The sequence below is a fragment of the Anguilla rostrata genome, chromosome 17 (assembly GCF_018555375.3).
Source record: "Anguilla rostrata isolate EN2019 chromosome 17, ASM1855537v3, whole genome shotgun sequence".
Classification (NCBI taxonomy): Eukaryota; Metazoa; Chordata; class Actinopteri; order Anguilliformes; family Anguillidae; genus Anguilla; species Anguilla rostrata.
The window spans coordinates 27094057-27119232 of record NC_057949.1 but is presented as its reverse complement, the minus strand read 5'-3'; the positions used below and the strand labels follow the sequence as shown (position 1 = coordinate 27119232).

Below are 25176 nucleotides of genomic sequence, written 5' to 3'. Positions count from 1 at the left end.
GGTGTATATCTTAATTATTGCGCACACTGACGCGTGCTTAGTCCAGTGGGCTAAAACAGCGGCCGATCGATATTGCCTGAGCCGTTCATAGGTCAATTAGTGCCGCTGTCATTGCGACATCAAGTCAGGACAGGACGTTCAGTCTCGCCACGAGCTCCATGTAGCCTCGTGTAATTTTAGGCTCGTGCTGCTACAGGTCTTCACAATCAACGAATTATACATTTCGATCACGTTTTAAGGAATGTTGAACAATGTGCGTGTGCCCAGAAACACGAATGTATTTTGCAGATGTCGGCGTGAATGGCGGTGCACTTTTTGCTCTTCTGAATGATTTTGAACTGCCGTATCCAGGAGACGGTCAGGTACTTAATGTCGGTGGGATCAAAGTGGACGAGTCCTGAGGATGCATCATATGCTTCCCTGCTTCCCTCGGTGCCTGGGCAGCCAGAATTCTCAATCCGATTGTTGCTAAAGGATGATTAGCAAGAGGTTAGCCGGGCAGGCACATTCACAGTGCAGGATCTAGTAGAAATCCGCCACTTCAGAACGCACAACAGTCTTATTTTATTTGGCGGGCAAAATAAATTGGCTTGAAGCAATGCAGCATCAGTCCCCGTGCTAAGACCCAAGATGCGTACATAAGCGTACATAGCTCAGTAGGTAAGGGCGGTTGTCTGGCAGTCAGAGGGTTGCCGGTTCGATCCCTCGCCCTGGGCGTGTCAAAGTGTCCCTGAGCAAGACACCTAACCCCTAATTGCTCCCAGCGAGCCGATTGGTACCTTGCATGGCAGCCTTTCACCGTTGGTGTGTGAATGGGTGAATGAGAGGCATCAATTGTAAAGCGCTTTGGATAAAAGCGCTATATAAATGCAGTCCATTTACCGTTTACCAGATGGATTTGGAAAGGCCACAAACACTGGCATCGGTTCCTGTTAATGACAGTTGTAGCACAACGCGTTTGGTCGTTATGGCAGCGCTAAGGGTACAGTTTGTGGATGATGTAAATACGGCTGACTGATGGTGAATATGGCGGCTGCGCTCGTGTGGGCAAATTTTATTGGCTGTAGTCTGAGTGAAAGGGCTCTTCCTGTGTCAGTGTTTCGAGTTGGATTGGCAGGGGTCAGGTGGGTGGGTGGGGGGGATGGAGCGGGGGGGGGGTGTTCACAGTGTCCAGAGCTCCTTTGAGGTGTAACTCGCCCCCAGGTCGCTTGGAGCGGAGCACGGACCCCAGGACGCCAAGATGGACGGGGGGCGGGGGGGATGCGCATCACACCACTGCCACCTTGGGGACGAGTGCGTTCTGCAGGTTGTGTTAGCCAGCCTGTCGATACAGTATTGAGCTCCCTATCTGCAGTCTCAACCAGCGCTGCAGAGCTACGCCTGTTCCCTGCTGCTCCCCCAACCCGCACACAGGCATGCATGCGCACACACTCACACACACACACACCTACGCACATGCATGCATGCACACACACACACACACATGCACACTCATTCATACGCACACCTTCACACACTCACACACACACACACACACACATGCATTCATGCACACACACTCACAAACACACACGCACATACACATACGTGCATTCATACACACACCTACACACACACACACACACACGCGCGCGCGCGCACTCATTGCTATGCATCTACCCTAAAATGGCGGAAATATGTGTGTAGTGTTGTCTCTGAGGCCTAAATTTGAGACGGGTGGCAGCCCTTCCTCAGCTGAAACCCCCTGCCCTGCACACTAGGGCGGGGCAATATATCGATATTATATCGATATCGTGATATACAAAATCCCAGACGAAATGTAGTCTCATATCGTGATATCGTGATATGGCATACGTGTTGTCTTTTCCTGGTTTTAAAGGCAGCATTACAGTAAAGTGATGTAATTTTCTGAACTTACCTGACTGTTCTAGCTGTTCTATTATTAGCCTTTACCCACTTAGTTATTACATAGGCAGTACTGATGATTATTTATCGAAAATCTCATTGTGTAATTTTGTGAAAGTACCTATAGTCATCCCCACAATAACCATCGCAATATCGATATCGAGGTATTTGGTCAAAAATATCGTGATATTTGATTTTGCCCATGGTGCCCGGCCCTACTAACCCTACTAGCGTGAGTTCACCGTCACCGCCGTGTATACTACGTCTCCCAGAAGCCCCTGCTCCTGAGGGTGGGCCCGTCGCCCCTGTGTGATGCAGATCAGGAGTGACACACCCGGCCGCAGCCCTGTCCCAGGGGAGCGTTTATTTGCCTCTTTTAATTGAATTTCAATTTATAATATGAGCGCTTTGGGGAGGGGGGGCGGGGGGTGTAGGCGTTTTTTGTATCAACGCTCCGTGAAAAGGGGGGGGTTGGAGGAACCCGCCAAGCTCGAGTTTTCGGGCCGCCAGGCTAATTTGTGCGACTGGGGCGGGGAGCGCCCACACTCCCGATTAATCTGCCCTTTTAAAAATCCCGTCAGCAACCTCACCCAACCGACATCCGCCGGGGAAAATAATGAGATAGAAGGCTGAGAATAAAGGTGGGGGGGATGGGGGGGGGGGGTGACAGTGGTGGAGCGGGGGAGGAAGATAACACGATTAAAAAAAAAAACTAAATGGGAGAAACCCTGTTGCTAGCAGTGGTTCCATTTCAGGCGTCCGTTGCTGTACAGGCTTCCATCGTGAGGTTTTGGACTCCAGTGAGATCTTCTGAATTAATAAATTATGCACAGCAACTAGGTGAAAATGTTTTAGACTGCTTTATATGTAATGGATCACTAGTATTATTAGTTGCTTCAGAATGTGGTTGGAAAGGCTTACCTGACAAAAGAATTTGTTAATTAAATATAAGATCAAGTCTTATCTTTAAATATTTTTTTTATAGCTGATACAAAGTTCTACCATTTTAATACAAACACAATACACGCAATACCAACCCACACACACACACTCATACATTCTACTTGCTTTAGATGTGTATTGTCTAATCTAGTTTTATCCCCTTCTGGAGTGTATCTGTATGTAATTGCTGAAGTTGCACTTCATCAGCAAGTCCACGTCAAAATGTGTGAGTTTGTGTGTGTCTGTGTGTCTGTGTATGTAAGTGTGTGTATGTGCCTGTGGTTGTGTGCATCTGTGTTTTGTGAGGATTTGTGTATGGCTTTGTGTGTGTCTGTGTGTCTGTATGTGTGTGTATCTGTGTGTATTTGTGTGTGATCTTGTGTGTGTGTGTCTCTATGTCTGTGTGTATTTGTGTGTGACCTTGTGTGTGTGTGTCTGTGTGTATTTGTATGTGACCTTGTGTGTGTGTCTGTATGTCTGTGTGTATTTGTGTGTGACCTTGTGTGTGTGTGTCTCTATGTCTGTGTGTATTTGTGTGTGACCTTGTGTGTGTGTGTCTCTATGTCTGTGTGTATTTGTATGTGACCGTGTGTGTGTGTCTGTATGTCTGTGTGTATTTGTGTGTGACCTTGTGTGTGTGTGTCTGTATGTCTGTGTGTACTTGTGTGTGTCTGTGTGTCTGTGTGTATTTGTGTGTGACCTTGTGTGTGTGTGTCTGTATGTCTGTGTGTACTTGTGTGTGTCTGTATGTCTGTGTGTCTGTGGGTATTTGTGTGTGACCTTGTGTGTGTGTGTCTGTGTGTCTGTGTGTGTCAGTACCGATGAGCCCTCTGTACTGTCACTGGGCATCGCTGTACTGTCACCGGGCATTGCTTTCCCACAGCAAGGCCAGCGCGGCACTCAGACGGGCACACGGGCATTACCGCCGCAGTGCCGTCGGCCGGCTAAAGCCCGTTACCACGGCAGCGCGGTGATCTTTCATGTGAAGGACGTTACTGCTGCCGCAGGGGCCATTTTTCACACGCAGGACGGCATCGCCGCGGCGTCCTCAAAGTCAAAGACGACTGCATGAGGAAATGACTGCTGTAGTCAAAACTCCACTCCTCCACCTCACCAGGACAGAGCATGCTCACTGTTTATTTATTATTACTTATTACTCTACTTATTATTATTATTATTATTATTGTTATCATCATCATCATCAATGGCTGTTATTACTAATATCAGATTACTGTGATCATGACATTATTATTACTATTAATTATTATTATTATTATTATTATTATTATTATTATTATTATTATCATCATTAACAATGGCTGTGTGTGTGTAAATACCGTACGACTGTGATCATGACATTATTATTATTATACAGCCATTAAATAACGTCATCATTTTAAAAAAATTGCACTTGCATTTCCATATTTCCACTTAATTATGCAAAATTGTAACATTCTCCTGTTCTCATCCGCAATCCGCCCGCTGCTGTATTTTCCATGCTATTAACGTGGGCCCCGAAGCGCAACGTCCGTGAATCTTTGAGGCTGTGGAGATGTGATCTGCGTCACCCGCTGAGCGGTCGTGTCGAAGCTCGGGCGCCGTGGCGACTCGTGGCACAGATGTGGATGTGTGTAGGTGTTATCTTTCCACTGTGTGCATTTCACAATGACATGCGTGTGACAGTTGTTATTGATTTTTTTTTTTTCTTTTTTCTTTTTTCTTCTTATCCCCATTGAACTTAATGGTAATTCAATGTTTTAGCCGCGCTGTAGTTTCCGTTGCTCTGTCGCGTATGAGCTACCCATAAAGCCTAGGACATGGCTGATGAGCGGATGTAAGAAAGTATAATTCTATTGAGCTTTATTTTTTATTTATTTTCATTTTTTGTGCTGTACATGGAACTCTCAAATCAATTTCTAGCTGGATACCGTGCAGTTTTACCGTGCAGTCTTTTTTTTAAGTCGATATCTTGCAGCAGTGTACAAAGAAAATATACAGCATTGGAGGTTATTGGTCTGTTGGTAATATATGATCATAGCCCCACTGTGGCGGTGGAAGATGGCAGAGAAAGTGGTGTTCTGGGAAATGGAGTTTAATACACCGTGCTTTCAGACGGTCCTCACAAGTCCCCTGTTTCCCCTCAGTGTGGAAAGAGTCTATAAATAACAGCGGAAAGGTAGCAGTTGCTTTAGGTTCTGTGTTTACGTCTCCTGCCGGGATGGCTTCAAACTGAAAGTTGGACCGATTTAGCCTGTTTTTTGACCACACCCACATTGTTGTAATTGGGTCACATGATCCAGTGCACACACGTCCCCTCCTGTACTGAAAACACAAGGTCGTGAACTTTGGGCAACAAGGCCACGCTGTTTGCCGCGTGAAGGAAAGGTGCTTTTCAGCGCTCGAGAGCTCCTTTGAAACGCCTGGCCTTCGAGCACTGAATGACTCATCAGAGGTCCGTCCCCTGCAGCACCCGAAAACCCCTTCCTGTAAAAGCGGTCTCCTGCTGCAGGGCCCCCTGCTGTATCGAACCGCGCGTTGTTTACAGAGACCCGCGGGTCGCATGCTTCCCCCTGGCCCCCGGTGCGCAGTCTCACGCCGGCGGCGGCTAGCCTCCGAGCTAGCGCCGGCCCGCTTCGTGGAAAAACTGATTCACCTTCAACATGAGGCGTTTGCATAATGACCTGCTGGTCGCAGCCACACCCCCTCATCCCCCCCCCGTCCCCCAGCCTGCCCCAGCCCAACCTCCGCTGCAGGGTGTCACTGCTGCCCAAACAGCTAGATGCAGAAGGAGGGGGGGGGGACTCACTTTTTCCGCCCGTCTCGCTAAGCTGAACGCTAACGCTACGCTGGGCCTGTGGGAGAGCGTGTGAGAGGCAGCTGGGCTCATCGGAGGCCCACTCAGTGCGCTCACTTACACACGCCGCCCGGTCCACCTCCGATGAGACGCTACGGCTGCTTGTCTCTTTCACCGAGGCCCGCTCACTTCTGCTCTCCAGCCCCGAACGTGTTCCTCTGCGCTGGCGCTGGGGCTCTGTGAGCGTGGAGCGGGGTGGCATTAACACGACAGAGTGTGTGTGTGTGTGTGTGTGTATGCATGTGTGTGTGTGTGTGTGTGCATGTATGTGTATGTGTGTGTGTGCGTGTGTGTGTGTGTGTGCGTGTGTGTATGTGTGTGTGTGTGTGCGTGTGTGTGTGTGTATGTGTGCGCGTGTGCGCGTGTGTGTGCGCGTGTGTGTGCGCGTGTGTGTGCGCGTGTGTATGCGTGTGCGCGTGCGTGTGCGCGTGTGTGCGTGTGTGTGTGTGTACCTGTCTGTCTTTGTTTATAGGGGATGTTGACTCAAAGTCTGTTTTAGCTCAGAGCAGATCAGGCTTGCCGCTGTGCTGGATGCGCTGTCGAAAATAAGCAAACTCACAGGTCTACCTGAGCTGAATGGCCGGGTCTTCACAGTACACATGATTGTACTCTAACAGACAGTGTGAATTACTCCTGTTACTCCATTACACACTGTGTGTGGTGTGTGTGTGCATGTGAAAAAAAAAAAAGAAGCTTTATTTCATATCTTTTGCTGAAGAAGGAAGAAACCGTGAGAAAATTTTGCTGAATATCTTTTGCTGAAGAAGGAAGAAACCGAGTTTTTTTGGGTCTGGTCTTTACGTGAGAGAATTTTTCTCTCCCCCCCCGCATTCAAGGATCCGCGTAGCGACCTGCTGCCGCCGCCGCTGCTCCAAACCGCTATCTCTGCCTCGCGCTCGCAGTTGCGTGGGCAGGCTTTGAGGTCTGCTGATCCTAATGCCTGACATGCGTCGCCTGCGGAAGAAGACCTGCCGGGTGTTCACACGTCAGCGTTCTGATTGGCCCGTGCTGCTTCCTTCCTTCCTCCTCCTCCTCCTCCCCCTCCGCGCGGTGCTGTGCTCGCGCTGTCTTTCTGGGGTGGGGGGGTGGTGCGGAGGCGGCAGACCCGATAATAATCTAATACGCCAGCCAGAACCCCCCCCCCGCCGCACGGCCTACTGCTCAGAGCAGATCCCGCCTCTCCCACGCAGAAGGTTCTGCCTCATCCGCGCGCCGCCGCTAACCGTACGCGAGCTTCCGTCGAACGCACCTCGGCACCTGAGCTACGTTTTATTTCTTTAATTTTTTTTTTCACCTTTATTTCACCGGGCAAGTCATCAAGAACAGATTCTTATTTACAGTGGCGGCCTGGCAAGCGACAGAAAGCCACTTAAGGGAAGGGGAGGAGGGCTAGAAGATAAAAACGAAACTAAAAATAAAACTAAAGATGAAGGTAAATAAATAAATGAAGATAAAAGCTAAAGCAGCTGAAGCTGGGTTTGAGTAGTGACTTCACAGCCCTTTCAGACTAACCGACGGCTCTCCAGGCTTTCAAACCACGAATCTCTGGGACGCTCGGCTCATCGTTTCAGGACCGTGATGTCACTCTGTCTCTCTCTCTCACTCGCTCGCTCTTTCATTCTGTCTCTCTGTCTCACTCGCTCGCTCTTTCTCTCTCTCCGCATTAATATTCATCTCCATTCGTCCGGGCGTCGGGTGGTTATGATATTCGTCTCCATTCGTCCGGGCGTCGGGTGGTTATGATATTCGTCCGGGCGTCGGGGTGGTTATGATATTCGTCCGGGCGTCGGGTGGTTATGATATTCGTCTCCATTCGTCCGGGCGTCGGGTGGTTATGATATTCGTCTCCATTCGTCCGGGCGTCGGGTGGTTATGATATTCGTCTCCATTCGTCCGGGCGTCGGGTGGTTATGATACTCATCTCCATTCGTCCGGGCGTCGGGTGGTTATGATATTCGTCCGGGCGTCGGGTGGTTATGATACTCATCTCCATTCGTCCGGGCGTCGGGTGGTTATGACTGTTCACCGCGAGTAAGTCGCGAGGTTCCTTTAGGACGTCCTCGCCCCCGAGGCTCGCGCCGTGTCCGTACGTTTTCGCGCAGACGTAGAATCTCACGGCGAATCCCGTGGGACCCGCCCGCCCCCCCCCCCCCCCCCGCCTGCGCAGCGGTGAGTCAGAGAGTCACTGCCTGGTGTGACTCATCCGTCCTGCCAGCCAGCGCCATCAACGCCGCTCACGCAGACCCATTAAGAGAGCTCACATCTGCCTTTAAAAAAAAAAAAAACAACGTATGACGTCACGCTGTCGTTTTCGCAGGTTCATATTTTAAGGCCTTTCGTTTTGGAAGTTCTCTACGTTCTCCGGCATCCGTGTGGCAACGAAACGTATTTGCTTTTCCCACCAATCTTTCTGTCGGTTGATGGTCCTTTATTTAAAATTAATGCTGCAGAACCAATGTGTGGAAAACGAGTTTTACCTGCCCCCCTGCTCACAGTTGGCATAGATAAATACATTTTACAAATCATAGCCACATAAGTCAAATTTATCCATGTGCACACACACACAGACGCACACACACACACTGAAAGGTTGAAGCCAGTCATCTGTAGTCGTGTGGATTTTGGCAGCTTTTAAAGCAACGGCGGTGCTCGATGACCGAGAGCCGAATTAATTTTTCCTCATCAGCACATCCTCTGGAAAAGGCCAGGCCTTTTAGGGCCCTGTAACTGGAAGCGTTTCCGTGCCTCCCCTGCCCTGGCCATCTCTGTGTTCGTTAAATGCCATCTGGATCATCTCGTCAGGTTGCGGGATTTCATTAGGCTGGGAGTGGCGGTTGCTTGCTGCGACCATCCGATTGGCTCCTGGCACCCAGCCCCGCCCCGCCCCCTTCGCCCCCACATCAGTGCCTACACCTCCGTGCGGGACCAGATCTACTCTAATATGTAAATCTCATTTTAATCTCTCGCTCTTCTAATGGTCGGAGATGGAAATTCCAGGCGGCCATCTTTATGAGGGGCAAGGCTGGTTTAACATGGCCGCCGTGCAGGTTAGCATTGCCGTCATACGGGTTATCACCACAGTCACCGGGGTTAAAGGTCGCCCTCGTGTAATTTAACATCCCCAATCACCCCCAGGTTATACTCACCATCGCACATCACTGTCATAAATATGTCCATCACTATTGTATACGTCAAAACCACCAACACAGAGACTGTGGTCTTCCCCTACACTACACACTCACACACACACACACACACCCGGACACACACACGCGCACACCCGCGCTTGCTTAAAGTGCAAACTGCGCATAGACTACATAAAGCGCTTGAGACTGTGTGTTTTTAACATGGCGATGACACTCACACTTCCCTGACGTGAACTTATGAACGTGCTAAAGCTATTAGCATGTTTAGTGCCCACACATAGCACTGCCAGGCCAGCCAGTGGAGGGCAGATTACAGCAGGAGGCAATTCCAGAGCCGGCTCCCTTCAGGTTAGCTCAGGCAGGAGTAATCGATCCGTGCCTAACCTAATCCACACCACGCTGGGTCAGCTCACAGCCAGCCGCATCACCGAGCGATCTCAGCGACCTTGACTGGCAGCTGTGAGTGTGGCTTTCTCACATTCCCAGCCAGTTGGCTCCACACACTCTCACACACACATACACTTACACACACACACATACAGACAGACACACACACATTCACAGGCACTCTCTCTTTCAGACATGCAGACACTCACATGTACACACACACACATTCTCTCTCTATCTCTTTCTCACACACACACGCTCACACACGCTCACACACACACACGTTCACACACTTACACACACTCTCTATCTCTCTCACACACACACGCACAAACACTCTCTCTCACACACACACACACACACAACTTCTCACCAACTTAGACCCTGCAGCCTGTTGTTCATTCCAATAGAAAATAATTGATGTCTAACCTTGTCAGGAAGAAATGTCCCAGAAATATGAAGAATATGAACACTATGCTGGGAATGTTGGTTAAGGATGAGGAAGGTTACGAATTACCAACAGGAACACTGTGTAGGATGCTAGTAATTTCTCACAAACAAAAAAAAACTCATGCTGTTTGTACATCTGGGGTCAGAATTACCCCCCCCCCAAGTTGGAGTTTGGTGACAAGGCTGATTTGAGAGGATGGAACATAGAGTATGTTGTGATTTTTTTCATCTTTAATGGAAACTGGTTTAGCAGGTTGAGCTTATGGTCTCACACGTTTGGCCTATATGGAAAAAATTATCCCAAAACTATTTTTAAATCTCCCAGAAATGGAATGGAAACTGACATATTTTAATCATGGGGGGTGGTGAAGATATTGTACATAGGGTGGGAACTTGGCTGCAGCACGTTTTTACAGTGAGTTTGTCATAGAGTGCTGAATAGAGTGTATCATTATTAATAGTAGTAGGAGCATGTCATAAAGTACCACACTGTATTATATAATAATAATAGTAGTAGTAATAATAACAATAATAATAATAATAATAATAATAATAATAATTATTATTATTATTATTATTATTATTACAGGCCTGCACAGCTCTGCACAGGTGGTAGAGTGAGAAGCAGAGAAGTGCTGTTATGGGGTGAGGGTTGAGTCGTGTGCTGAACGTGACAGGGTTAAGTAGCTGCTCCCGCTGACGGTGGCGCGGGGGGGGGCGCGGAGGCTTTGGGCATGCATTCCAGCTGTGTGAGCGGATAGCGAGACCTGTCTGTGTGTCCATTTGTGTGTCTGTCCGTGTGTCTGTCTGTGTGTCCATCTGTGTGCCGGTCTGTGTGTCCATCCGAGTGTTTGTCTGTGTGTCTGTCTGCATGTCTGTCTGTGAGTGTCCATCCGTGTGTCCATCCGTGTGTCTGTCTGTGTGTCTGTCCGTGTGTCCATCCGTGTGTCTGTCTGTGTGTCCATCTGTGTGTCCGCCCGTGTGTCCATCCGTGTGTCCGTCCGTGTGTCCGTCCGTGTGTCTGTCCGTGTGTCTGTCCGTGTGCCGGTCCGTGTGTCCATCCGTGTGTCTGTCCGTGTGTCTGTCTGTGTCGGTCTGCATGTCTGTCTCTGAGCCGCACGGGGGTTGGCTAGCTCGGCTGTGGGGGACGGAAGGGGAGGCACAGATGGCTGCCTTTGCCCTCGTTGCCTGTGGTTTTAATTACCACCACGTGCACAGACACATCGCCCCCCCCCCCCCCCAAAACACCCCCCTCCCACACTCCCGCTGCCAGACGGGTCAAGCTGTGAGAATTTGTGTGGGGGGGGAGTGAGGGGATGATGGGGAGAGATGAGGAAAAAAAGAAGAGAGAGAGAGACAGACAGACAGAGAGAGAGCGAGGGAGCGAGGGAGCTAGAGAGGGAGAGGGAAAGAGGGAGAGGATTGGCAGTAGCTCTGGGTGATGATACACACCAGCGCTAGACAACATTTACCCTGCCCTCTCACCCACATTATTACACCTCCCATCAGCACCATGGGATAGACAGCGCATGCTGTGTGTGTGTGTGCGTGTGCGTGTGCGTGTGTGTGTGTGTGTGTGTGTGTGTGTGCACGTGCGTGCATGTGTTTTGTACGTGTGTGTGTGCGCTCGCGTGCGCGTCCGTGCGTGTATGTTTCTGTCCAATTTTCCCCCTCCCTGCGGTGAAACAGCAGCACATTAGCAATGCTCTTTTTAAGACTGCCCTGATCACATCCTCAGGGCCCCTTGATGTTAAAATGTCAAAAATGAATAAATAAATAAATATCATTTATTTTGTTTGCGGTACAGTTACTGGTTATTCAAGTCACGTATGAAGGAAAATTGCGATGTGCATATTTCTTCCATCCTAAATTTCTGGGTACACAAATAAGAGATTACCCATGTTGGAATGAGTAATCATACAGACACACATACACAAACAAACACGTACACACACACGCACACACACACACACACACACAGTTTTAAGGTCTTACAAATCCCTAACCGGTCAATGAAGCAGCAGTGAATGCACCCGACAGCTCTGCTGGTCATTAAATCAATGTGACCTGCGAGCTGAAGTGTTGACTACTTCCTGGTCACTCACTGGCTGATCTGGGTGTCAAATAGGTCTCCTAGCAACTCCCTGAGCATTCCACCTCTTTCTCAATCATTAACAACCGTGCTGAATTTGCACGTCCTCCCTTCTTTAAAAAAAAGAAATGTTTCCTTCTTTCTACAGAAGTGGAAAGAGGCGAGGAGAATTCTAAGGGAGTGGTGGGTTTATAATGAATTTCGGGTGATGATTTAGCAGCTAGAAACCGAGGTGTGCAAATCCCTCTGATCCCAAAATCCGGCCCTCTGGAAAGGGGGATTTCGTGCCGCGTGCCGCATGCCGGAATGATCCTGGCAGCAGGTGGAGGCGGGCGGGGAGGGGGGAGGGGGGTGCGGTGTGGGCAGGGGGTTTGGGGGAATCCTCGGCAGCATAGCAGGCATCGGAGGGGAAAAAAATAAATAAATAAAAAACTAAAAAGCACAAGGCTCATTTCCACAGCTCAATTTATCCGTTACTGTGCCAACGTAACCTTATAAATAAAAGTATAATCGCTCTGATCATGATGCTCAGCATCATAAATGTGGGAAAAGGAAAAGTGCTTTGAAAATAAGAGCTTCACTGTATTAATATGTGACGGCATTGATGACAGAGGGTAATTGCAGTTATAATAAGACATCATACATAATAATAATATGTGATTTCTTATTTTAGTTTTGCATTTATGATTAATAAAACATTGCTTATTGGTGTTTTGTGATTGTTGTTATCACGAACTTGGTTGTTTAAAATAATACATTATAATATAAGAAATGGCCATTATCATTTGCATACTTTTTAATAATAATTCCAAGAATAATTAAGTCAATTATGACTATCGTCTAATATTTGTAACAACTGTCATCATTCTTCTTATTATTATGACTAATAACGATAATAGTGATAATCAGGAAGTAGAGGAGTGCACGTTAGGAAGGACGGACAGACAGGAAGGGGTGTGGGGAGTTGGAGGACTGGTCATCGGGGCGTGTGTCTGTGTTATATTTAGACCTGGGTGATGATGGATTGCCTCTCTTGGGGGGGGGGTGCGGGGTGGTCCGAGGAGGTGGGGGGGGGGCAGGGCAGAGGTGTGGGGTGCGAGGGGGGGGTTTGAGCATGCCAGGAATGGGTCCTCCTCCCTCACTGACCCCAGGAGTGAACAGGAGCCAGTCAACCCCCCCCCCCCTTCCCTGCAATGCATTGTGGGTAGAGCTATCAGCCGGGCGTCTCCGTAGTAACCCCATTAATCCATCTCCCAGGCCTGTCCGCCGTCCCGCCGTGCAGCGGGAACAACGATGGAGCCGAATTAAAGACAAACAAGCGTGAGTCCTTCAGGGGCCGCGGGGCGGCTCGTCCCGCCAGAGCGCAGGGTTTCTCTCTCCAGAACGCAGGGTTTCTCTCTCCAGAGCGCAGGGTTTCTCTCTCCAGAACGCAGGGTTTCTCACCAGAGCGCAGGGTTTCTCTCTCCAGAGCGCAGGGTTTCTCTCTCCAGAGCGCAGGGTTTCTCTCTCCAGAGCGCAGGGTTTCTCTCTCCAGAGCGCAGGGTTTCTCTCTCCAGAGCGCAGGGTTTCTCTCTCCAGAACGCAGGGTTTCTCTCTCCAGAGCGCAGGGTTTCTCTCTCCAGAACGCAGGGTTTATCACCAGAACGCAGGGTTTCTCTCCAGAAAGCAGGGTTTCTCTCTCCAGAACGCAGGGTTTATCACCAGAGCGCAGGGTTTCTCTCTCCAGAACGCAGGTTTTCTCTCCAGAGCGCAGGGTTTCTCTCTCCAGAATGCAGGGTTCTTCTCCAGAACAGCAGGGTTTCTCCAGAAGCAGGGTTTATCACCAGAGCGCAGGGTTTCTCTCTCCAGAGCGCAGGGTTTCTCTCTCCAGAGCGCAGGGTTTCTCTCCAGACGCAGGGTTTCTCTCTCCAGAGCGCAGGGTTTCTCTCTCCAGAACGCAGGGTTTCTCTCTCAGAGCGCAGGGTTTCTCTCCAGAAAGCAGGGTTTCTCTCTCCAGAGCGCAGGGTTTCACTCTCCAGAACGCAGGTTTTCTCTCTCCAGAACACAGGGTTTCTCTCCAGAGTGCAGGGTTTCTCTCCAGAACGCAGGGTTTCTCTCTCCAGAACGCAGGGTTTATCACCAGAACGCAGGGTTTCTCTCCACAATGCAGGGTTTCTGTGTGCTGCATTTTACAAAGAATTTTTCACAGTTCCCAGTTTACAGTTTACCCCCACAAAGCAGGCCAGAGGCCACAGTGAGTAAAGGACAAACTGTAGGAATGAACTAGCCCAGGGGTCCTCATTCTTATCCAGAGAGGGCCAGTGTGGGTGCAGGCTTTGGTCTCAACCAGGCAGTAACACACCTGATTCTCCTAATTGAGGTTCTCAGCAAAGACTCTAGTGGTTGATTAGTAGAAGCAGTGTGTTAATTGCTTGGTTGCGCCCAAAGTCTGCGCCCACACCGGCCCTTTCTGGGTAAGATTGAGAACCCCTGAACCAGCCCATGTAAGGGAGAGATATTTTCTTCTACTTCATAATCTGTGAGGTTTTCCATTTCCGCATAATTTGTAGATAATCTCCTGAATCATTCAGGATGTTGTTATCGGCGAAGATAAACATTTCTGTCCGTTGTCATTTGTCAGCCGACTGCAACTGCGTGCGAATTTCCTCATTCTTTAAAAAAAAAATTTTTTTTTTTTTTTTTTTACCCAAAGTTGGTGTTTACTTACACAGTCGATGCGAAACCTGTCTGTCAGTCTCGCACTTGCACCCGCCCCGCCCACGCACCACAGCTGCCAGCGCTACGGACCCGCTCTGTTCCGCGTGAGTCATGGTTTTCACATCACCTCCATTTTCCAATAACTACAGGCTGGGTGGGGGGGGGGGGGCTGTGAACCAGCGGCGTGAGATGCCAACGCCTTTCTCACCAGTCGATGATATCGACGGTATTCCCTGTTCGAGGGGAAAAGAAGACCAGCCCCCCCCCCCCCCCCCCCGCCAGACCCAGCTGCGAGAGTGAGAGCGCTCAATGGTGGGGGGCTAAGACTTTCATAATTGGCGTGTTCGTTTTAAGCCCGTGGGCTTCCTGCTATGATTAACAGCAAAATGGCCCTGGGCGTCCTCAGGAGTGGCGTTTCACGGAATGTTGAATGCAGTCTCTCGACTGCTATGATTCCGGGCCTTTCTGACCCCACCCGTAGGTCCCTCGTTTGGTATTTCATCACTTAAGTATTTAAAGACAAAGTGAACTGCCCCCCACACTTGGGGGGGAAAGTTCAGAATACGGTGCCGGAGGCAAAACGGTGAATTTCAAAAATGAAGGGCGTCCGCACATTTTTCCCTGCCGCAGATTTCACCAGCGTTTATTAAAGAGCTAAGCTTTTTGGTAAAAAAAAGAAGAAAAAACCCTGACAAAGGTTTGCTGATGTCCTTGTTTTTTGGACTCATCATTTAAGTGTTTGACGCAGGCCCAGTTTGTTGTTGCTGCGCTGTCACTGGGGATTGTGTGGGAGAAGGCTGCACAGGGCTTATCTAGCAGCTGTGCCCGACAGGATTTTTGGGAAGTGAGAATTCCTGGGCCTGGGACAGAGGTGTGTTATATTATTCCCGGTACTGGGACAATAATATTTCCCACAAGTTCACGGACCACTGCCCCCCCACCCCCACATCCACCCCCACACCACACACACACACACACATAGTACAGAAGTGTGCCCCTTGTGAGACCCCCAATGGAAAGCGGTCTGTGTTTACTGTGCTGACAGGGAGTCCGCAGCGTTTGATAAAAAGGCGCAATGTGCAATGGCAAGTTGCTAAACGATTTACTGGATCAGCATTATGTGAACCTTAAGTTGGCGTCTTTCATGGTGTGGTCACTTGCAAAGGTTAACCCGGTGTGATAGGTTTACAGGAACTGTTTTTTTTTTATGATTGTGTCTTTATTTGACAACTTGGGGTTTTCCTGTATCCTCGGGTATATAAGGCGAAAAGTGCCGTGGTTCGAGCGGTCTACTCCACGCGGTGTTCTTTGCAGCATCATACGCGGACAGCCATTCAAAACATACGCACACATTTTGCAGCATTGTATATTGCCATTATTGAACAGCACACTGTAGAATAAACTACATTCACTTTGACCTGGCATTCCTCTTTGACTCTTACCACCCACGCACCTAGCAGTTTTAAGGTCCTAACATACGCATAAAACTTAGCATATCAGCACCCCGTAGTCCTTCGCCTATACACTGGTGTCATAGCTAGACACAAAATTCTATCTGTGCAGGCTGCACAAGTCAGAGGCACGTCCACGTCTAACAAGACGGATAGCGATCTGTGTGGATCTAGGTATGAGAAGAAAGACCGCCAGACTCAATAGTCTTTCTGTTTTTTGTTGACTCGTGGATAGTAATTCATTATTATCTCAGCATTCAGAAATTGCATTGTCTCTCTTATCTGAATGTAGCTAATGTCTTTAACTTGTGTTTGTGTTTAACTGAATTGCTAAAAAAGGTGATGTAATCAGCAACCCCTGAGAAAAACCGGGCTGAGTCCTGTTTGGAAAGGGAATGGAAATCGGCCTTAAAGAGGTTGGCATGTACACACGAGACCGTCACTTTGAAAATAGAAGAATTTATCGGGAGTTATCTTGAATGGTATTGTATGGAAATGAGTTTGAAAGGCTAATTTGTTCACTGGTTTGTAGTCAGATATATTTCCAAAGTGTGTGTGTGTGGGGGGGGGATAGGGGGGTTGGGGTAGGAGGACATCAGCACCTAGATCCAAGGACATAGATCTCATTTCTACTTGGAGGGGGGTTATTTGATAAGGACAGATACATTTCAACACATTATGGTAAAATGGAAATCCTGTGCAGTATATCACAGCATTTGTAGCATGTGCCAATTTCCAATGCTTGTCTCTAGATGGGCTTTTCAAACACACACATACAACATAAAATAGAAATCACAAAATATATAAAATACAAACACTACATTGCTCTTAAAACTGTGCAAAGAGATCAGGACAAGGAATGGTACATTTCATTTACAGCAAGACCGGAAGATTTCTCAGTTTATTAATACTCTTTGAGTTCTCCAGTTCTCTATTTCAATAGCAAGACACAGATGTCTACAAATATAAGCCTATATGAGAATATCCATGTCACCGTGCCCCACTTTAAGCCGTCTGTGTTCTTGGAGAGGCTCAGAACTGTGCAGAGTGAGTTGTTCTCCTGCTCTTGAGTTTCCAGTCCATGGTATTTGCTGGGGTGGGGGTGGGGGGGCTGGTGCTGTAATGAATGGGGTTGGGAGGGTTTACTGGTCCACGCAGTAAAACGTTCAGCGTTAAATCAACTCGCAGAGTACATGTGGTCCCTAATGGGCTCATATGTACTCTGTTACAGTTGAATTAACGCTGGGCATTTAACTGTGCGCGTGCACTCCGTGATCCTCAGCATCAGAGAGGAACCGCTACAGGGGAACGCATTCTCATTAGTACAGTTCCACACGCACCCTATCTGTCATATAGACTTTAGTCCCAGACCATAGCTGTTGTCACCAAGATGCCATGAACTGGTCGTCACTAGCCTACTGTAAAAATTTGAGTGCGTCGTTCTTTCACGTCTGCTACGCTGCATATATTTATTTGAATTCGTGCATTTTTAAGAATATTGAACATATGGAAAAACAGAATGTATTTAGACAATAGTTTAAAAAAAATGTATTCAGTAATGTGTTAAGAAGTTTTATAATGTATTTGCATGGGTTTGACAATACACGCAAATACTTTTTTCAACTTCTTTGAAGGTGTTCTCTTTTTTTAGATTTTTTATTACTCATTTTATATAGATTTTGCATCTCTTTCAGTTTAATTCAAATTTGAATGTCTGTGGGTTTTACATATTATATTCATATTATATTTTACATATATTGATTGCCTATGGTAATTCGTTGAATAGAAAATTATTATCGGTAATTGCGTAATAATGTTGCCTTAGCATATAGGTCAGGTTATCGTATTTCGTGATTTGGATACTAGTACCGCAAATCTAAATACATTACAAACAGAGAGCCTGATATAATTTGCAGTAAATCATCTGTTCGCCTGTTGGCCCCCTGCCCCCCACTCCACCCCACCCCTCCAAGCCGCTCGTGACACACAGTACAGATTGTTTACCTGCAGGTTCGCGCAAAGGTCCCCCGCTTGCGTCATCCGCTTCCCCACAGACGCACAACACTCGCGCGTCGGGGGACCGCGAATCGCCTTGGCAGTCGTAACCTCGCGCAGAGCCTCGGCGACATCGTTACATCATGTCGTCGGGCTGCACCGGGGTTGCATTGCAGCGCGAGTCCGGCGGTTTCATCATCCCCTATTTTCCCCGTCGCCGTGCGCCTTGTGACTTACTATTACTGGAGCTTGTTATTATTACCGAAGGGGTAAAATGGCACGGTGCCTAATTCGACCAATTTTGCTTATTAAATCTGAGAGGTACAATACATGCCTCGTAGACTGTGTCATTATATTACCATGCAATTTTTTGGTTCGTTGCGACTTTTATCGTGCATTCTGTCCCACCAGAATAATAAAGCCAGAATCACCTTTACAGTAGATTTAACAGCAATACTGTATTTTATACATGGATTTGGCATTGTTTTACCTACATCTAAGTATGAAACATGATGAACGAAAAATGTATTGAGGACAAAAATAATGCTAATTGTTTGCTTCAGCATTTCTCCATCACGAATTATACATAAACTTACATTATAAATGTATTGGCTACTTCACATAGCTTAATTGTTTTGTGTGTTTAGTCAATTAGACATTTAGTCAATATTATCGCTGTATATATGCATACATTATTTGGAATTGACCCCTGCCTGTATGTGCAAATGCCCTATCTTACTGAGCAGCCCCAACAAGCTTGTTCAGTGAAACCTGAAACGGACCTCAGATCCAACCGAAATCTCAAGACCTGGTTGAATTACAGCATCAAGGCGCCGCCAAAAAAACAGTCTTTACTCCTAAGCACCTGAAGCGATGCGCAGAACATGTGATTTAGGCAAATGTGTTTCAACCATAATCAGAGCAAGCACACACCTGGCTTTAGGTGAAATGTGTGACTGCTGAACATATCTAACACCTTCCATACTGAGCACACACTTTCCTAAAGCCAGCTAGAAAAGCCCATTCCAATTTGACACCTTTTCTCAGCCGACTTGTTTGACTGGGTAATTTGGAGTTACGAGAAACCGCTGCCAGGGAAACGCCGTTTCCGGGAAGGATTTGTTCTGAATGTTAAAATTCTGCCAGGGTGCAGTTCAGCTCCGTTCATATTGTTTCGAAAAAATATATTTTTCCTGAATGGATTTGCGGGACATTGCTCTCTCCGCAGCTGAAAACATGGCACAATCGACCTTCGCGGCGATTTGAATTTGTCGAGTGCGCAGCGTCTTTTCTGGGAAATGATTGTAGCTACACGGAAACGGCGGGAGGTCTCTGACAGACTCGCAGATGCGCTGGCGGCGCGTTTCCGCGTGCCAGGACTCCAGACTTGATGAATAGAAGCTTTAGATGAGCGCTGAGGCACGGTAGGAAACGAGGCCTCCCCTTCTGACAGCTGTCTGGAAACACAGAATCTAAAACATCCGCCCCGTGATCTTCGCCACGGTGGAGAGGCTGCGTGTGCAGCATGCCTACAGAACGCTTTGCCAAAATAGAGCTGTTATCACACCGTCTGTAAACTCACACAAAACAGACTCATTTTGCAACCCTGTTACAACATCATTCACCCCCACAGAACTGGGATAGTGAGGCGATGATAGGAAAGAGAACATTTTATGACGGTATTTCGTATTTCTATTTTAAATTCAGGTCGATCCTAATCCTACAAACATTGTTTGCGTCGCACAGCAGTCGTTCAAAGTCTGTGCCGTGCTTACTTATTCATGACGGTTGGAGTCAATTGGCCGTTGCCAGGAGACCATTTCTCAATTAGTCAGCTGCTAGTACATGCGGCTGTAATTAATTTATTTTTCATTCAATTTCCCAGATGTGGAATTGTGCAGCAGCGTGCACCATCACCTTGCAATAAAGGCTTCTGCGATCTGTTCTGCGATCTGATTAGCGGCTGGCTAGGCCTACTGAGCGGGAACAATGGTCTGCCAGGCCCTTCATAAAAGGGGTTCCCCCAACTGACATAAAACGTTCTCACAATGCGGCTGCGATATAGTGGCAGTGTTACAACTTTGACAAAACATTCCTGTAACACTGTAAGAACATTTTGTGTCAGCTGGGTCCCAGTGAAAAACTAAGAGTGATTGAGCTTCTCTATCCAGACCCCCAGAATATGGAGTTTCTTACCAGAAAGTATCAAGGCCTCACTGTCAGACTTTTAAATCTGTTTTAAAAACTCACCGTTTTTAAACTTACTATCTATAATTCCTTTTTATTTTTCATTTACCCATAAGACTTTTATTGTATGATCTATTTTAACTTCCATTTCCCACTTGCCCTTTCCCCTCTTGTTTTTTCTTTCTTTACTGTTATTCTGTTGTCTTTTCTGCGATGGACTGGTGACCTGTCCCAGGTTTATTCCTGCCTCTTGCCCAATGCATGCTGGGATAGGCTCCAGCACCTCTGGTGAACCTCTCCAGGAATAAGCAGGAATAGATAATGGATGGATGGATGGATTGTCTTTTGTGGAAAACTCTTTGAATGTATAAGAAAAATTACATTACATTGCAGACATTTAGCAGATGCTCTTATCCAGAGCAACTTACACAACTTAAAATTTTTTTAATTTTTTTTTTTTTTTACATAGTATCCATTTATATACTGGATATATACAGAAGCAATGCAGGTTAAGTACCTAGCTCTAGGGTACAACAGCAGTGTGTACCTGGGAATCGAACCTGTGACCTTTAGGCTGCAAGACTGTGCCTTATAACGGGTCTGGAGAGGTATTGAGCTATACCTGGGGTTGAATTGCTGAAAACAAAGAGGAGGAGCCTCCCCCTCTGCCCCTCCCCCACTGCTTATGACATCACAATGAGGTATAGATGCGCCGTTAGCCTGGTAGCCTTAGCTGCCTTATAACTGAACAACAACCATCTATAATCCTGTGGGTGCTTTTTATGGTGCATTAAGACTTGAAAAATTTAACGTGTATGACCAAAAACAAAAACAACAACAAAAGAACGGAAATAATTTAGCAGGATGAAACACGGAAATGTGGTCATGGATGCCACGTAACTCAGCCCTATGGCCCAGCGCTGCAGTTCCGCCGTTCCCCCTCCTGTTCACCAGGGCCGTGTTTGGGCTGTCCTGGAGGCGTAATACTACCTGCGTAGGGTTTCCTCCTGATAACATCTCTGCCCTTAAACGCATTGGTAGAGGCCGTCCATGGCTATTGGCCACAGGCTGAGGAGGGTAGAGCGCTAACAGAAAAGCAGAGCAAGAGGAAGTGAGCGCAAACTCGCGTCCACTCGTACGTGTTCTGAGCTTGCTGAGATTTGAAGTGCTGCTGGGCGGCTCATCTCGTTAAGGCGCTGTTCTAGGGCGAGGCTGGGCCCCATGCTGAGGCTTTGAATCCAGACCGTGCCCATGGCAACCGTGGCCAGCGACTCCGTGGTGCGACGCACAATCGGCTCTAGCGTCGCTCAGGGACGGGGAGTGGTCCTGCTGACCGAGACGACGGCATTCCCATTGTGCACCAGTGACCCCTGCTGGTCGATTGGGCGCCTGCAAGTAAACCTGTTGAGCTGCCGCATGAAGCATCTTCCTCTGACTTGTGTCCGTGCGAGCATGACTTGCGAATTGTGGTGAACCTCGTAATTACTAATTGGTGAGGAAAAGCATTTAAAAAAATAGGCTAGTCGTTCCTCAGCCACATAATCTCTCCTTCTCTCGTGATATTGAGCGGTCTGCTGTAATTGCCTCTGTGGAGAAAATGGCCTAATGGCTCAAGTTTGAAGTCATTAGTCAGCATTTAATAGTCGGCCATGTTCTGTTTTCTGGGTGCGCATTTCTTTTTCTTGAAATTGATTTGTTGCGAGTTTAGCCATTTCAGTACTGTATGTCTTGTGTCTCAGTGGAATAGCACATCTGTGCTTCATTCTCAGTGAGGATGATTATGCATAGGTGGGATCACTCCATAAGCTTACTGTAAAATGTGCTATAAAATAAATGAATACAGTGAAAACATACGTTGAATACCTTCAGGTGCGGTCGGGTTCTGTCCTGGTGCGAGTTCTGCTTCTCTCATTGCTCGATTTCAAAAAGCACTTACTATGTTTAAGGATCGATATGCGGGATGTGTAGTATGTGAGTGGTGAGTGAAACTGGGCTTGTGTAGTGGTGAGTGTGAACTGGTTGTTGGTGAGTGTGCTTTGTGTAGGTTTAGCTTGGTAGTGTGAAACTGGACTGGCTGTGTAAGTGGTGTGAGTGTGAAACTGGGCTTGTGTAGTGGTGAGTGTGAACTGGGCTTGTGTAGTGGTGAGTGTGAACTGGGCTTGTGTAGTGGTGAGTGTGAACTGGGCTTGTGTAGTGGTGAGTGTGAACTGGGCTTGTGTAGTGGTGAGTGTGAACTGGACTTGTGTAGTAGTGAGTGTGAACTGGACTTGTGTAGTAGTGAGTGTGGACTGAGCTTGTGTAGTGGTGAGTGTGAACTGGGCTTGTGTAGTGGTGAGTGTGAACTGGGCTTGTGGAGTGGTGAGTGTGAACTGGACTTGTGTAGTGGTGAGTGTGAACTGGGCTTGTGTAGTGGTGAGTGTGAACTGGACTGTGTAGTGGAGTGTGAACTGGCTTGTGTAGTGTGAGTGTGACTGGGCTTGTGTAGTGGTGAGTGTGAACTGGGCTTGTGGAGTGGTGAGTGTGAACTGGGCTTGTGTAGTGGTGAGTGTGAACTGGGCTTGTGTAGTGGTGAGTGTGAACTGGGCTTGTGTAGTGGTGAGTGTGAACTGGGCTTGTGTAGTGGTGAGTGTGAACTGGGCTTGTGTAGTGGTGAGTGTGAACTGGGCTTGTGTAGTGGTGAGTGTGAACTGGGCTTGTGTAGTGGTGAGTGAGTGTGTGAACTGTGTGTAGTGGCGAGTTGAACTGGGCTTGGTAGGGGTAAATGTGTAGGGGGTGTGTAGTGGAGAACTGGGCTTGTGTAGTGGTGAGTGTGAACTGGACTTGTGTAGTAGTGAGTGTGAACTGGACTTGTGTAGTAGTGAGTGTGGACTGAGCTTGTGTAGTAGTGAGTGTGAACTGGGCTTGTGAATGGGAGTTCGCAGGATCGCATGGCAGATGGGGGGTGTGGTCATTCCCTTAAGCAAGGTGCTCCACCTGAACAGCTATGTAAATGGTTTGTGTGTTTAAGACAGTCATCAAGGGATTACATGTGTCTGCCAGGCAAATAGATAAGTGTATAATGTCATAATGTCAGGCAGTTATGTTGGATGATTAATCTCCATTTGCATGGTCGTAAATCCTCAATCGACAGTGCTGAAACAAACCGTAGTCAGAGGCATTTTCTCTTTACCTGTACAGACAGCCTGAAATTTTGAAGAAAACCAATAGAAATGGGAAATTGCATTTATTACAGCTTGGCTTAAGATTTGTGTATAACCTACACTGTCATGGGGTCCAATTAGCTGTGTAACAACATTCTTTTTCAATGCGTTAGAGGTATTTCCTGGGATTAAGAGCATTGTTAATTTCCTTAACAGAATACACAAACAATAATTTTTATTTATAAAGGGCAGGTGTGGTGTTTATTTTGCGGAGCTTTCTGTTCCATGAGAGGTGTCTCAAGGACTTCACCACTCAACACCTTTTTCGAGGAAGTTGTTCAATTAAAGAACATTTTTTGGTGAAACACAAAGCATGGAACAAACCGTGAAGTCACGGAGGTGTGCTTGGTGACCCTTAGGCGGTGCGTTGTGTGTCATTTCAGGAATAAAAACATAATGAACATTGATCTTTGGGTTTTTATGAGGAAGTGAATGCTACGTGTCGTTCATCCGCCGTCATTCATGTTGATTGACAGGGGGAGGCTCATGGGTCATGTGACCTCTTTCCACAGAAAGCCACCTCCCATATCTGAAAGGGAAAATTCTGTTTGTCTTTTCTCTCTCTCTCTTCTTCCCTTTTGCTCTCTCCTTCACTCCGCCTTTCAGCCTCGCGCCAGCCTCAGGTTTTTCCCCCCTCTCTCTTTTCTCTCTTCCTCCTCCTCCTCCCTCGTTCCTCTGCAGCGGATCAGGTGGCAGGTGGCAGGTGGCACATCTGGGACTCTCAGGCCTTGGACACGGCCTGGGGGGGGGGCGTGTGGGTGACACCCTGCCGCCGTGTTGTGGCTCAGGCTGTGTGTTTAATTGCTACAGTGTTTTAGCTCGGCTCGCCGGTGGCGTATGCTGGAAATATGCTGTCAGCTCCAGCAGTGGAAGAAGCAGGCAGCCCTGGGCAGACCGGTCGGACCGTACCATCTCTCCCGGAAGGGGAGGGGGGGATGGGGGGAGTAGGCCCTGCACTGCGCTGCAGAGATCTGCGGTCTCATCCCTCATCCCTGCACCAGTGGCACGTTCCTGCCACACACGGAGGGAGCGGACTGCGCTCCAGTGTCCCAGCAGGCTCCCTGTTTTTCTCCGTAAACGCGTGGGTGTGCGCGTGTTTGTGTGTGCGTGGGTCTGTGTGTGTGTGTGTGTGTGTGTTTGTGTTTGTGCGTGCGTCTGTGTGTGTGTGTTCGTGCGTGCATGGGTGTGTGTGTGTGTGTGTGTGTGTGTGTGCGTCTCCATGTGTGCGTGCGTGCGTGGGTGTGTGTGTGCATGCGTCTGTGTCCGTGCGTGCGTTTCCGCGTGTGTGCCTGTGCGTCTCCATGTGTGCGTGCGTGCGTGTGCGTCTCCATGTGTGCGTGCGTGGGTGTGTGTGTGCATGCGTCTGTGTCCATGTGTGCGTCTCCATGTGTGTGTGTGTGCGCGCGTGTGCGTGTGCGCGCGTGCATGTGTCTCCCTGTGTGTGTGCGTGTGTGTGTGCATCTGTGTGTGCGTGTGTGTGTGTGCGTGCGTGTGTCTCCGTGTGTGTGTGTGTGTGTGCGTGCATGTGTGTGTGTGTGCGTGCGTGCGTGTGCGTGCGTGTGTCTCCGTGTGTGTGTGTGTGTGTGCGTGCATGCGTCTCCCTGTGTGTGTGTGTGTGTGTGCGCGTGCGTCTGTGTGCGCGTCTCCGTTCTTACGCACGCGCTGCTAAATCCCTAGGCTCGCAAATCTGGCCGCCAGCTCCACTCATCCGTTCATTCATTGGACGGTTGCATGACGTGAGTCCGCATGACAAAACCAAGACAGACCGATTCCAGATCATTCCGTGCGGTCAGACACCTGGATTGACTGCGACTGCTCGGCTCTCTTAAAGAAAGGATTATGCGACCATTCGAGTGGTTTTGCGTGTAGT

General features: G+C 48.2%; 1 protein-coding gene and 1 long non-coding RNA gene across 5 annotated transcripts in view; both read left to right on the top strand.

Moving 5' to 3' along the window:
* scpep1 (serine carboxypeptidase 1) overlaps window positions 1–25176 on the top strand; it is a 397664-nt gene that overhangs the window by 71996 nt on the left and 300492 nt on the right. The window lies entirely within an intron of this gene.
* LOC135243712 (uncharacterized) overlaps window positions 1–25176 on the top strand; it is an 83749-nt gene that overhangs the window by 38895 nt on the left and 19678 nt on the right. The window contains exon 3 of one of the 4 annotated variants that reach the window (XR_010326762.1): window positions 3731–4154. The exons of the other annotated variants lie outside the window; for them this stretch is intronic. This is a non-coding gene — a long non-coding RNA (uncharacterized LOC135243712). Of the gene's footprint in view, window positions 1–3730; window positions 4155–25176 lie in introns of those variants that run through there. 4 annotated transcript variants of the gene reach the window in all.